Raw genomic sequence first — 14,448 nt, forward strand, 5'->3', positions numbered from 1 at the left:
TATCAGTTTATTCGCTGTCGTTCAGAAAATTTTAATAAAACTGTTAAGTTAAACTGTATCAGAACAAATTTGTCTTGATAATGTCAGATAATTTTGATAGAAAGGTATGGAACAAAACATGGTCAGGTCAAAGTGTCAAATCAAATTTTTGGTCTCAAATTTGTATAAATATTACTAGTAGTTCACTGTATGAAGATTTTTTTTTTGGTATAATATTTCACACTACATAAATTAACCCACTAGTAAAAAAAAAACATTATACAGTGTTTTATACAGTCAAAAATTATATCTGGTGTCTGAATCATTTTTGGTTTAACAGTCAAAAATTATATCTGGTGTCTGAATAATTTTTGGTTTAACTGTATGTATGTATATATATATATATATATATATATGAAGAGTTCAGATGCAAAACCAGCTAAATTCATCTGACGTCTTTCTTTAAAAAATGCATTTTTATCAGGCTCAGATGTATAGGTTTCTATGTAAGTGCTGGTACTTCTGATTGGGCTGAGGCTGGGATTTTAGCGAGTTTGAAAAAAGTATTTGATGGACGTATAATAAGTGTTGAGAACATTCACTCAGTATCATTATCTCATTTTTGACCGAGATGGCTTTTAGCTGGTTTTGCATCTGAACTCTTCATATATATAAACAGCATGAAGTTGTTTACATTAATTAATGACATTAATTTTAGTTTTTCTGCATCATGTCAATAAACTGATCATTTTCGAGGATCAAACTTATCCTATCTCAATAATTTACAAAAAGTGATAAAATACAACAGCAAAAGTCTACAAAATCATGCAAATAATTTGAGTAATTTTACCCTTAACAAAAAGAATGAATATATTTTTTCCAGACATTTTATGTCATTAACCCAAACTGTCAAAATGTATTTAAACAAAATTATGTTGTACAGAATCACACAATATTATTTACAGTGTTTCAGCTTCTTTATGGAGTCCAAAATAAAAATTCAGTTAATATTCATATATGGATTAATCTAAATTAATATTTGCAAGCTAATCCATATCAAAGAAGAATCAAAGAAGGATTAGTTCACTTCCGGAATGAAAATTTCCTGATAATTTACTCACCCCTATGTCATCCAAGGTAATTTTTTAGGTCATCCATAGGTTTTTTTTTTTTTTTAAATTAACATTTATATACTTTTTTAACCACAAATGCAGTTGCACTAGCTCGACCTCATGCGTTACGTAATTACACGCGTGTGATGTAGGCGGAAGTACCGACCCAGTGCTTACAAAGTGAACATGCAAAGAAAGTCAAATACCCTTTAGAAACAAAGGTAAAACAACACTGACTTTTTTGCTACACCCTACCTTTATGAACTGAAGTACACAGACGAAGAACTACTTGAGCGTGACTTTTCCAGTGTGATTACGCAGTGTATGAAAATGCACATGTGCATCATTAAGCTAGTGCAAAACAAGCATTTGTGGATAAAAAGTATATAAATTTGAATCTTTTTGAAGTTGCCAATTGTTTCACTAGTTAAGATCCTTATTCCTCAGCTGGGATTGTGTAGAGCCCTTTGAAGCTGCACTGAAATTGCAATTTGGACCTTTAACCTATTGGTCACCATTAAAAGTCCACTATATGGAGAAAAATCCTGGAATGTTTTTCTCAAAACATGACTGAAGAAAGAAAGACATGAACATCTTTGATAACATTGGGGTGAGTAAATATCAGGAAATGTTTATTCTGAAAGGGAACTATTCCTTTAAGCATTTATACAGTGTTATATACAAAAATATATATATGAAATGCGAAACGAATATCGCATCTGACTTATTTAGTCCTCAGGATATGTAGCACATATTTAAAGGCCATGTTTGTGTAGTCGAACACTGTTAGATTCTTTCCGTAAGCAGTTTGGAGTTACTGTATGTCACTCAAGTAATCACAAGTGAAACACTTTTGCACATCGGCCTCATTGTATTCACAAGCTCTTTGTGTATTCTGTTTCTTGGAATTGTGAGGTCTATTCCAGACTCACAGGAGAGAATGATGGTGTTGAAACTCAACACTCTTCATCCATCTTTATAATATACATGTGTGCAAACAGCACAGAACAAGAAAGCCATGTTTTTATTTTCCCTGAAGGAGAACGAAATTAGACCTGACAGGCTCATTATACAATGAAATTAATCACATTAAAGGACTGATTAAAACATGGAAGAGATTACACACTTACACTGAATACATAAACATGACCGTGTTCAGCCTCCGAGCGTTTCAAACACCTGCTCCTCTGAAAGGGATTAAATGAAAGTTTGAGCAAATGACCGTCTCTCTTTTCTCTGCAATTCAGATGAGTGCAGAACTCCATCCTCAGCAGTCCCAGTGCTTGAGTCAGCCAAAAAATAAAAAATGACATAAATCCCCCCCCCCTTTTTGAGCTCCCCCTCAGTCCTGCCTAATCATTTTTTTCCTGATGACAGAACAATGGATAGATAGATTAAAATAGATGGATGGATAGAGAAGATGAAAGAGTGGGACTGATTTGAATGTTTAAATGTAATTAATTGGGTTAATAGAATAGATCTACAGAGTTGATTCATGGTTCGGTTAGCAGTGACCCTCTGTGCGAATGTTTTGCTCTTACCGAGAAACCGAGGCGGTGTGAAAGAGTCTGTTCATTCTCACCACACAGACAGCTTGAGTGTCTGCACACACACACTAGCGGCACTGAAAGAGGACAACGCTACATGCCGATTACTTAAGGTGTGTGTCGAGCAAGATAATTTAAGTTTTCCTTCCACAGACCAAATCAGTTATCAAGCGTATTGCAAGCAGGTCTATAATAGCTGGAGAAAGCTATGTTGTGTTAGTGTTCCCATTAATCACAATGGTAGCTGCCTGGTTGGCACAGAACCCCCAAATGTATGTGATTTATAAACTGCCAATGTGGAGCCCCACACTAGCGTCTCTTGCTGTGACGTCAATGGCATCAGAACAGAACAATAAATAACGGAGTGTCTATTTACACTAAGCGCAAATAACCCAGCTTGTTGGCAGAGGCTATTTATTTACACTAACTCTGCCCTCTAACGTGTGGTAGAGTCTTAAATGACATATTTAAATTACATTTTTAAGACATATTTAACAGGGCCCTCCAACGGCCCTCTTAAGAATCTTAAATTACATATTTCTTGAGACAGATTCAGGGAAACCTGTGGCTCTTGTCCTCTAAGACCTAAGTGCTGCATTTGACTTAGTAGACCACAACATTCTTCTGTCACGCCTGGAGTCTTGTGTTGGACTTCGTGGCATGGTTTTACAGTGGTTTCGCTCTAATTTGTCAAATAGGTGTTTTTCTGTTCATTTAGGACATTATTGTTCTTCTGACGTTCCTCTTGAGTGTGGTGTTCTGCAAGGTTCAGTCCTTGGCCCTGTGTTGTTTTCTATGTACTTGCTCCCTCTGGCTTCTATTTTTGAAAAATATGGTGTCTCTTTATATCTATATGCTGACGATACCCAGCTTTATCTTCCTCTACAGCGTAATAATAAGTATTCTCTTCAGCCATTGTTAGATTGCCTAAATGAACTTAAGTTATGGCTTTCAAGCAATTTCTTACATCTGAACGAAAACAAATCAGAAATTATTGTTTGGTCCTGAGGAAAATGTTGTTTTTAATTTTGATCTTGGCTTCCTCACTCTGTGTAATACACAGTGTGCCAGGAACTTGGGTGTTCTATTTGTTTGATAAACAGATTTCAGCTGTAGTCAAGTCATGTTTTTACCAACTTCGTCTCCCAGTACAATTCAACCGTTTCTATCTCGGAAAAAGGGTATTCATTCTTTCATAACATCTTGTCTTGACTTGTATTTTGGTATTTCTCAATCTTCCATTTCTCGCCTTCAGTTAGTCCAGAAAGCAGCCGCTAGACTGCTGGAAGGCAAGTGAAACACTTTACTGGCTCCCTGTCAAGTATATAATTGGTTTTAAAATATTATTATTTGTTTACAAAGCTCTCAATAACCTGGCGCCTCAAAACTTTGGAATAGCCTTCCTCCTTTTATCAGACCTGCCCCCTCTATTAGTATTTTTAAATCCTAGTATTTTTTTTTTTTACCCTGGCTTATAACACTTCTTAGTATGCTTCCTGTGGTATTCTGTTGATTTTATTTGTCTTTTGATTCTCTGGTTTTCCTTTTATTTTATTTGTGTTTTATTCTTTGTGAAGCATTTTGGTCAACTTTATAAATAAACATTGTTGTTGTTGTTGTGATAGAGTTAGACAGCATTGCAAAAGGTGCCTGTCATGCAGGATCTTTAGTGGTGTAGATGGTAAAACGTGTAGCAATTTTTTGACACAGTCGACCTGAGTTCGAATCCGCCTTTTGCCTTGTTCTTCTCCTATTTCACATCACGTATCACATTGTAAAGGTATTTATTTTCAATAAAAATGAAGGAAATAATCGAAAAGTGGAAAAAAGTGCCTCATGGGTGTTTATAGGTTAAAGGGGTGGTTGACTGTTTTTTCTAGGCTTGATTGTTATTATGGGGTGCAGCCTAACATGTGTTAATGCTTCGTTTTGACATAATTTACCTTTATTCTACGCCGCTCTGTCCCTTCTCTGATGAACGCTCTGATGATTTCCTGCTTTTATGAAGCACCTCCCTCAGAAATATGCAACGGGCTCAGATTGGTTAGCTGGCCCAGTGTGTTGTGATTCACTAAACCGTCTATAGTGCACGTGCCGAAACGTCACGCCCCTCATTACATGTGCTCCGGTTGTATTGTAAACAATGGCGTTGCTGTTATTCATAAATGATACTGCTTATGTTAGCTTCTAATATACGGTTTTGTCCTGTTTAAAGCTTTAAAGGAGTAGTTCAGTTCCAGAAAAATATTTACAGATAATGTACTCACCCCCTATTTTCATCCAAGATGTTTATGTCTTTCTTTCTTCAGTCGTAAAGAAATTATGTTTCTTGAGGAAAAAATTTCAGGATTCCTCTCCATATAATGGACTTCTATGGTGCCCCGAGTTTGAACTTCCAAAATGAACTTTTTAACCTCAAACGCTTATCTTGTCTAGATCTGCGTGAACTGTTTTTCCGGTTCAAGACAGTTAGGGTAGGTTGAAAAACTCCCATCTTATTTTCTCCTCCAACTTCAAAATCCTCCTAAATCGCTTAAAAAAGTAAAATTACAATCAACCACCCCTTTAAAGGGGTCATCGGATGCCCATTTTCCACAAGTTGATATGATTCTTTAGGGTCTTAAGGAAGAGTCTATAACATACTTTGGTTTATCATAATAACATACTACCATTATCATAATGTAATGAATACTTCTTGTTTACTGTGACAAGTAACTATGTCTTTGGAAACTTCATTGACTACTGTTCATTTGCATGCAGTGTAATAATCAGTTTGTAATTGGATTGATGGCTAAATTACAGAAGAAGCCTTAATGTATCCACCTTAATCAATCTGAGGAGGATTTGTGTTAAATAGGCTGTTTGACAGGAACATTTTAGCCATGTAAATGCTTAAAGGGATAGTTCACCCAAAAATTAAAATTACCCCATGATTTAATCACCCTCAAGCCATGGTGTATATTACTTTCTTTTTTAGACAAATACAATCAGAGTTATATCTCTAGTGACATTTTTACTGTGGTTTTCTCCATTTACAAACGTGGCAACTGAGCATGGCAAATTTTGTAAACGAATACGTGAATCGGATAAAGTCAAGAGTTCATATGCACAAAACTTTCAGAATCTAAAATCAGTTAACATGGGTGTTAAGGCCAGTTCACACCAAGAATGATAACTAATTTAGTTTGAATATCATTTGATAATAGAGACATCCACACCACAGCTATAACATTAACGACACAGAGGAAATTAGAATCACGTTCAAAACTATTTTTGGTGATGAAATAAAACATTTACAGCTAATCAGAATCCACCGACTTTGAAGAGTTTAAACATTTAAAGCAGCAGGTGACAAAACTGCAGCATGTGTTCATAATAAAAAAAAAAGAGTATCATTATCCATTGATGTGGATGACAGTTTAGTTATTGTTTTCATTCTTACTGTTAACAGGCCATTATACATATTTTTCCTAGTCTGAGTACTTATTTACACTCTCTGTCAATTTTGTTTTATATTGTCCAGCTTCTCGCTGCAGTCTCACCATGTGATCAGAATTATAAGCAAGTGGTCAGAGGTGAAGCTCGGTATAACAGCTCCCTTCACGACTTGCCTCATAAAATGCTGTTCTCTGCGAAGAATAAGACAGCACCTATTATGACATTTTGAGTCGTGTGTTTACTATTAGAGAGCATTTGGTGCACATATGGACAAACTATTAGAGTTGATTCTCCGAATGCGACATATCCTTTAGGAGGAGACCTTGTCTGTCTTTATAATGGACTTGGATCAAAACTTCCTCTCGTATTTATCCCAAACTCCCTTGTGACTACCTTTGGCTCTCTCCTATAGTGTCAGATTCCCATTCTGGTGTCCAAAGATGTGCTAATAATTTATATAAGACACATTTTTCTAGGGGGATTGCTATAAAAATGGGTTTTTACAACAAATTAATCTTATGGGTGTTGTGGTTGAGGGACTTGGTTGGTGTATGAAAGCCTCAGTGTTCATCAAGGACCAGATTTGTTCCAAGTTTTCATGATTTTAGTTTGAGAAGCTTGAGAAAGACTCATGTAACCAAACACACATGAGCTGTGGTGAGAGAAAGGTGTGGAAAACTAGTAAATGTTATACTTCTGTTTTCTATTTCTCTGACTTTCTTTCCTTGCACCTTTATATTTTCCATAAAGCAGTGCCTTTCAGCGGTTATATTTTGACATCCATTTTTCATCACCCCATCTTACATTTTTCACCACTGGCCAAAACAAATAAAAAAAGAAAGAACAAAATAGAAGGACTATTGAGCGTTCCAATAAAAGCAGCTTTAACAGTTAATTTAGTCTTTTCTACTAATTGAATTTGTCCCAAAAAATTATGTCACAGCAAAGAGATCACATAGAAAGAAAACAGTCTCCTTAGATTCTCCTGACAAAAATACCTTGTGTCTCCTCAAGACTTTCAGAACAAATAATAGCAATATATCTTAATGCATTTATTTAAATTGATCAGTACATTAGATATTTACTTGTGCATGCCCAGTTTTACATATAGACTAAATTTGCTGTCTTCAAACCAGGGTTATTATCTTTAACTAAAACCTTTAAACCATTTTCTTTGTTTGGGAAAAAAAATAAAATAAAATAACATTAAATATAAATATTCAGATTACTCATTTTCATTTAGTTTAAGTACTTCAGTAACATAAATTAAAAAAAAAAAAAAAAAAAAAAAAAAAAAAATACATAGACATTAAAAAAACTAGAGCAAAAAAATAGAGCAAAAACTATAATAGTAATAGTATTTTAGTATTTTGGTAACACTTTACAATTCATTAGTTAACATTAGTTAACTACTTTAGTTAACATGAACTAAGAATGAACAGTACTTCTACAGCATTTATTAATCTTCATGTTAATTTTAACATATACAAATGCATTATTAAAATCACAAGTTGTGTTTGTTAACATTATATAATGCACTGTGTGCTATGAACAATGAACGACTATTTTTATTAACCAACATAAAGATTAATGTAATAAATGTATTGTTTCTTCATGTTAGTTAATATATTAACTAATGTTAAAATGACACCTTATTGTAAAGTGTTAACACTATTTTTTATACTGTACATTATGTTGTGATGGCTAAATTCACTTGAAGCGTGTAAAAATGTATTTTTTTAAATTATTTCATTTTTTTGTAATTTAGACAACATTGTCACTTAAAACATCAAAATAATTAGCTGTTTGTCACCTATAACTTTAATATAGGTGCATCAATGCTAAGTTATCTGCAGCATTTGCATAAAAACTCTAGTCACTTCATTTGTGTCTATTTTTCCTCTTATTAGAAACATCTTCGTCCATGCTCATAAAAAGCTGGGAATACCATCAAGTCCTCTGTTGAGCAATAACGTATTCCTCCGGGGTGAGTACAGATCCCAAAGCCTCACTTATATGTATAACCCATTACTGAGCTGTTTTATCATACAATACTTCATATGACTAAGGGCCATTTCATAATCATTTACTTCAACTGACCAAAGAAATGCTCACACACAATATGCTATCATTATGCCTAATCATATGTGACTACGAGGCCCATCGCTGTCTTAATCACGAGGGGCCCTTAAACACACGTGAACAACTATCTAATTATGAGAACAATGGTGGTTGTGAGCAGTGGTCCTGTAATATATACAGAGTACATAGGTTAGGGTGAAAGGTTCAGTTCATGGGGTTGCGTACACCGGTTGATGCAAATTCAGGGTTTAAGGTTATTGTAAGTTGAGGTCACACATGTTTCTACATAAACAAGAAGGTCTGATTGACAGAGAGAAGGGATGACTACATCTGGATCTGGATTACAGCAAGTGCATCTGTTTAAGGTCTGAATCCTTTGAGGAAGGAGTGAGGGGAAAAAAACACTTGGATTGGGAACTATATTTGGGGGCCAAGATAGACGCCTCACAAATCTAGCTGGAAGCTACAGCCTTTTACTGAACATTTCATTTAAAACAAAAAGTATGTTACGCACATTAATGCACTTCTGAACTCCTGTTCTAAAATAGACTTCAAAGCTATTCAATGTAAATTCATGACACTACATACACAGTATGTAAACATGCACTACAACTCAAACATTTCAGGTCAGTTTGATTTTTTAAAAAAAATATTGTAATACTTTTATTCAGCAAGAATGCATTAAATTAATCAAAAGTGACAGTAAAGACATTTATAATGTTACAAAAGTTTTTGCTTTCAAATAAATGCTGTTCTTTAGAAATTTCTATTCGAATCCTGAAAAACATTTATCATGTTTTTTTACAAATATATTAAGCAGTACAACTGTTTTTGACAGTAATGATAAATGGTTTTTGAGCAGCAAATTAGCATATTGAATGATTTTACTTTAAGCGTGCAAAAAGTACATTTTTCCATATTTAAATGTATTTAATTTAGACAAAATTGTGCAGTATTTCATATAGTATCAGTTGTTTATCACTTATAACATTAAAATAATTAATTTGTTTATCAGCCATCATTTAATATTGGTTCATTTTTGAAGGGCCATGTGACACTGAAGACCAGAATAATGATGCTGAAAATTCAGCTTTGCCTTCAAGGGAATATATCAATAAATATATCAGTAAATTTATAATTTAAAAAAAAAAATTTTTTCATTGTGCATTCTAATTAATCTCAATCAAACAGCAGTTAGGTTATTTTGATTATTTTGATTTATTTTGAACACAATAAAAACATGATAACATCATAAAAAACATGATTTTTGAAAATAAAAAAACGTTTAAAGAATTTACAATAAAGAATTTAATTACAATTATATATATATATATAAACGTAAATATTTCACAATATTACTCTTTTATCAAATAAGTACGGCCTTTATTCCAAAATATTTTAGTATTTTTGATCCAACCTTTGACATGTCAGTGATGTGACTAATGCTTGTGTTTGGTTGTGTCAATTTATTTAAATTAACAGAATTTAATACATATAAAATGATTAAATTACTGTTAATTTATTTATATGCAAATTATACATAATGACTTGAATACACTTTTTCTATAAGCATGTTTTTTATAATGTCTCTTAATATGTTTTCCCCAAAACTCTTTATAAACTAATTTTTTATAAATAAATACATTTCTAGAAATGTTTTTTTTTTTTAAAACTACCTTTTTAGATCAAAATGAATACAAATAGTACATTTTTAAGAATTTAGAATGTAAAATGTGCTTTAAGCTAGATTTTAAAAGACATTTCTTTCTTTTATAGTTGACTGTCTTATTTGTCATTGACCCTGCTATCTTTTGCTCTGTCGTATCAGTAATTTTTCCTGCGGTAACAAAATCCACAGGAAACAGCCGGGTCTTTAGCACATGAACTGATGTCCTTTATGTCCTTTCCTCCTATCCTCTCAAACCTCCTACTCTACACACATATTTCACACCCACCACTTTCCTGTTTTTTAATGAAAGACGGATGTAGGTATCCCAGAACAGCTCTCAGTGAGGTGCATTAGTCATGCTTTGATTAATCGTTATTATACGGCTTAATTAAAAGGAGCAGAGTGTAAGTGAGCAATTACATCAGACTGTTCCTCCTCAGACTGTCATTGGTACTATTCTCTCACCACCTCACAATAGGCTCATTACGATGGTTCCACGTTTGGCCATTTTTCTTCTCTGCCCAGATAACTTATTCTGTTTTCCTCGGTCAGTGCTGTGGGAATTGCAGAAACAGATTTTACCCAGGCCACTCTGAGAGTATATGTCAGTGTGCTGTAGGGTTAAAGATGAAGAAGGGCCAGGACATTCACCCAGCTGCCCATGCGGTGAAAGAGGGGCTCCTAATTCTTGGCATCTGGCCTGCTTTGACACTTGACATATCTGCAAACAGAAAGTAATACAAATATAAAATGGTGAAAAACTAAACTACATGAGAAAAATATATTCACTGAAGTATAATCAAATATTTAGGGCTGTCAGGATTTCTCAATTAAATTTGAGTACTTGTTTTTAAAAAGTCAAGTGTCAAGTAACCAAAATCCATGAAACATATTATTACTCCTTTCTTCAAGGCTGTGTGATATATTAAACCATTTAAAAATTGTAATAAAGAATAGTGCTATTATGAATTCAACACTATGATTAAATTAAAGAAATATATGCAATGCAGGTAATATATATACATGCTTTAATTATTTGCATGCATGTAGGTTAAGCATGTGCGTCCATTCACAGTAAATGCTGCTCCACACAAACTTATCATTTACATGTGTGGAGTGTCTCAAACTCCTCTCAATCTCTGCATATCGCTGTGAGTTTGTAAGGTAAATAATTTATAAACCTATGCAAACACAGGAGAATACATCAATATCTTTCTAAACATGCTAACTGTTCATTGCAATTTCAAAATAAAAGGTCAAACTAACAATACGCAAATTAAAAAAACACAGACGCAACATCTACATACCAACCAACGTAATATACCAAGAACAGCGCAAATTAGCATAGTTATTTCAAATAAAGAAATAAAGAAGCCACAGTATGTCAAATGGAAAGGAGGCCAAAAAATAAAGGTTTGCTAGAAGTTTTGATAGACCTGGTATTGTGACTATTCTAGTTGAGGGTTCCAAGTCATCTTTTGCTTCCATGAAGCAAACATGGCTTGGGAAAACTATATGTTTGATTAATGTGTTTTTCTGGCATTCCAAATAGATTAATTCATGTGGAAAAAATCCTCTCCCTTCTACCACATGCTCTCTGTTCTCTGTGGTGCCTCCTCCTAGCAACAATAATTACAGCCATTTCAAGCGCAAAATAGTTTAAGACATGCTTTTTTGGGTGTTAAATAATGGCACAAATGCCAGTAATTCGACAAGTGGAAATGTTAGTAAAACGCATTGCCTGATTCTTTTGAATACTCCCCTCCCATACTCCTACAAATGTATATTCAATAAGGTCAGGCACAAAAATAACGCCTTTTCAGCACTAAATCTTTACGGTGCATCTTTAGTAAATCCTGACAGTACTATTTTAAGGCCAAAAGATGGTTTGCGTTGGTGCAATCTGTTAGTAAATCTGGCCCTATGTGGATATTTGAATTAAATGTTATTTAGTCAACATTAAACAAGCATTAGATTGCGCAGTGAAGAAAAACAATCATCAGGTCATTGGCACCCTCTGCAGTCATTTGTTATAATGCATAGTGTATATTAGTTCTATTGTTTATAATACATTATGTATTTTTAACAGTTTTGTTCATTAAAACCCATTTTTTTGGGGTGAGTAAAAGATGACAGAATTTAATTTTTTTTGGGTGAACTATCCCTTTAATGTTATTATTATTATTATTATATAAATGAAATGATACTATAATAAGAAACTAAATCTGCCAACAGGTGGTGGTAAATGTCTATATGAGTCATTCATTTGATTCATTCAAATGGCAGATTCATTCAGGAATTAAGTAAATGGCTGTCTTTGAATCATTAGTTCATGCGATTCATTCAAAATGCGGATTCACTTAGAAACTAAACACCGCTGGACAGCGCGTTAACTGTGTTAAAATATTTTAATTGCGTTATTTTTTCATATCTAATTAATTAAGTTAACACGTTAAACTGACAGCCCTAATAACAATATAAAAATTATGTTTTGTCAGAGTACATGGCTATTTTTAGATGAATTATTAGACGGCTGTCTTCCAGCAGGGGCTAACAGCGCTATGCTAAACAGCCAAACCTTGACCTCTTGGATCTACCCGCTGATGGTCATTAGCATGTTGTCTTTTTGATACTGCTGTGAAGCTGTTCCCACCAGGCTTTTTAAGGCGTGTGCTTTCTATCGTCATTTACTCACCCTTATGTCATTCCAAATCTGTATGACTCTGTGACCCTCCTTCTGTGGAACGCAAAAAGAGATATTCGGCAGAACACTGGGCTCCAAACAACACTACATACCATTTACTTTCATGGAGAAAAAAAAAATGTCTGCTTTTGTGTTTCATGAAGAAAAGTTTGACCAGCACTAACCAGCCTGGACCAACAAGAATATTAATTAAAAAGAGTGTGTGCATCACAGCGGACATTCATGACAGGTGTTTCATTACAGCAGAAGAGGACAGTATGGATTCTTATGTTGTCATGTTGCATTAGCAGAATTTAACAGCTATGAAAAGTACAGCTAAATATGTGGTTAAAAGCTTAGAAAATACTGTATCTGGTTGAAGTTATTCAGCGCAGTCTCATGTAGTGAAGATGTAATGATGAGGGGAATACAGTTGTCCACAAGGACTTAACGGAAATGAGCGGAATGGTAAAAGAAGCAGATGGCTCACACTGCAGGTGCATGAACCGTGGAAAACATAAAGGTAGCGTGGCGAAAAGCGAACGAGAGGAGAGAGAGAGGTGATCATGATGAATGGAGACGGCAGTAAAGGAGGACACTCCTGAACCCAGGAGAATCCATTCTGATGCATCTCAGGTCTCGCACCGCTTTTCGCTGAATTAAAAAACGCCCAGGAAGAGCGGAACCAACATTTATAAGCGTAGTGCACACCTTCAGGCTTTAGATAAGACTTTTTTGGAGAGGGTGCGATAAAGACCCCTTCGTTTTCTGGATGGGCAGCGTGGAGTTAATTTCAGCTGATAGGGCTAATTAATTGCCATTCAGTTAGCATCATTAGCATACGTGTGGGTGAGGGCCCATGCTAATCATTCAGTTCCTTGCATATCTCGCTGGACTTAACCAAATGACTCTCTCCATGAGGAGTTTTGTTTTTATCGAGTTATTTGCTGCCGGGGCGTCGCAAGCATTAAAAGTGCTTCATTAAGGCAGTGCGTTGTTTCTGTCTCCAATTTCCTTTGCTTTGTCTCCGTCTGTCGCGTCCTATTTACTGTCCGTCTGAACTGCAGATTTTTGTATTTGCACTTGACGGTCTCTACGCGGGCTGACATTATTGTGTGAGTAGGGGAGCAAGGCCATGATGTGTTTCTCTAGCTTCATGAAGGACTCCACTCTGCATTCATCTTGATAATCTCTAATTGTGTTGTCAGGGCAACTGCTGTTGTGAAGTGGGACGTCGAAGGATATGTATGGAGGGAGGTCATTTGAGGTTGCCTGAGGTGAAGTGTCCACACAAAAGACTCGATGGAAATGCAGAAATTAAATTTTTTGAATGACAGCCATATCGTGCAACACGCGGCAGGTTTACTGAGGTCCAAATCTGTTTCCAGCCGTAGGATTACAAAAGCAGCGCACCTGGCGACGATGTCGAAGGTGACAGAGGAACGTGGTAGTGTGGAAGAAATTGACAGATGGTGACTGACATTCTTAGAGAGAGCCAGAAAGACAGGAACCCACAGACAGACAGACAGACAGACAGACAGACATGAATAGATTAAAGTTGTCAAGATGGGAGACCTGCTTAAAGACCAAGCAAGCTTAAACCAGTCACTTTCATCTTAATCCGACTAAGACTACACAACCAGTTTAGACTGGTTTTAGCTGGTTTTTAGGTGTTTTTTCCCTACATTAGCTGGTATTAACTGTTGTTTTTTTTTTTACTGAATCAACTGGTATTAGCTAGGTTTTAACTGTTTTTTTGTTACATCAACTGGTTTTAGCTGGATTTACCTGTTTTTTTTTTCAGCTGTTTTTTCACTAAATCATCTAGTTTTAGCTGGTTTTTAACTGTTTTTCTTACATTAGCTGGTTTTAGATGAATTTAGCAGGTTGGTAACCATTTTTTGCTGGTTTTAGCTGGCTTTCAGCTGTTGATGTAGC

General features: G+C 34.9%; 1 protein-coding gene across 2 annotated transcripts in view; it reads right to left on the reverse strand.

The window, feature by feature from the left end:
- Positions 1-8,930: 8,930 nt before the first annotated feature.
- The window catches only part of LOC127155329 (isocitrate dehydrogenase [NAD] subunit gamma, mitochondrial), a 30,749-nt gene continuing 25,231 nt past the window's right edge, over positions 8,931-14,448 (reverse strand). The window contains exons 13-14 of one of the 2 annotated variants that reach the window (XR_007825579.1): positions 10,479-10,548; positions 8,934-10,381 (exon numbers count right to left, since the gene is read on the reverse strand). The gene's annotated coding sequence lies outside the window, so the exon portion shown is untranslated. Of the gene's footprint in view, positions 10,549-14,448 lie in introns of both variants that reach the window. The other variant, XM_051097488.1, reaches the window with a different exon arrangement.

Source organism: Labeo rohita, chromosome 23 (assembly GCF_022985175.1).
Source record: "Labeo rohita strain BAU-BD-2019 chromosome 23, IGBB_LRoh.1.0, whole genome shotgun sequence".
NCBI lineage: Eukaryota > Metazoa > Chordata > Actinopteri > Cypriniformes > Cyprinidae > Labeo > Labeo rohita.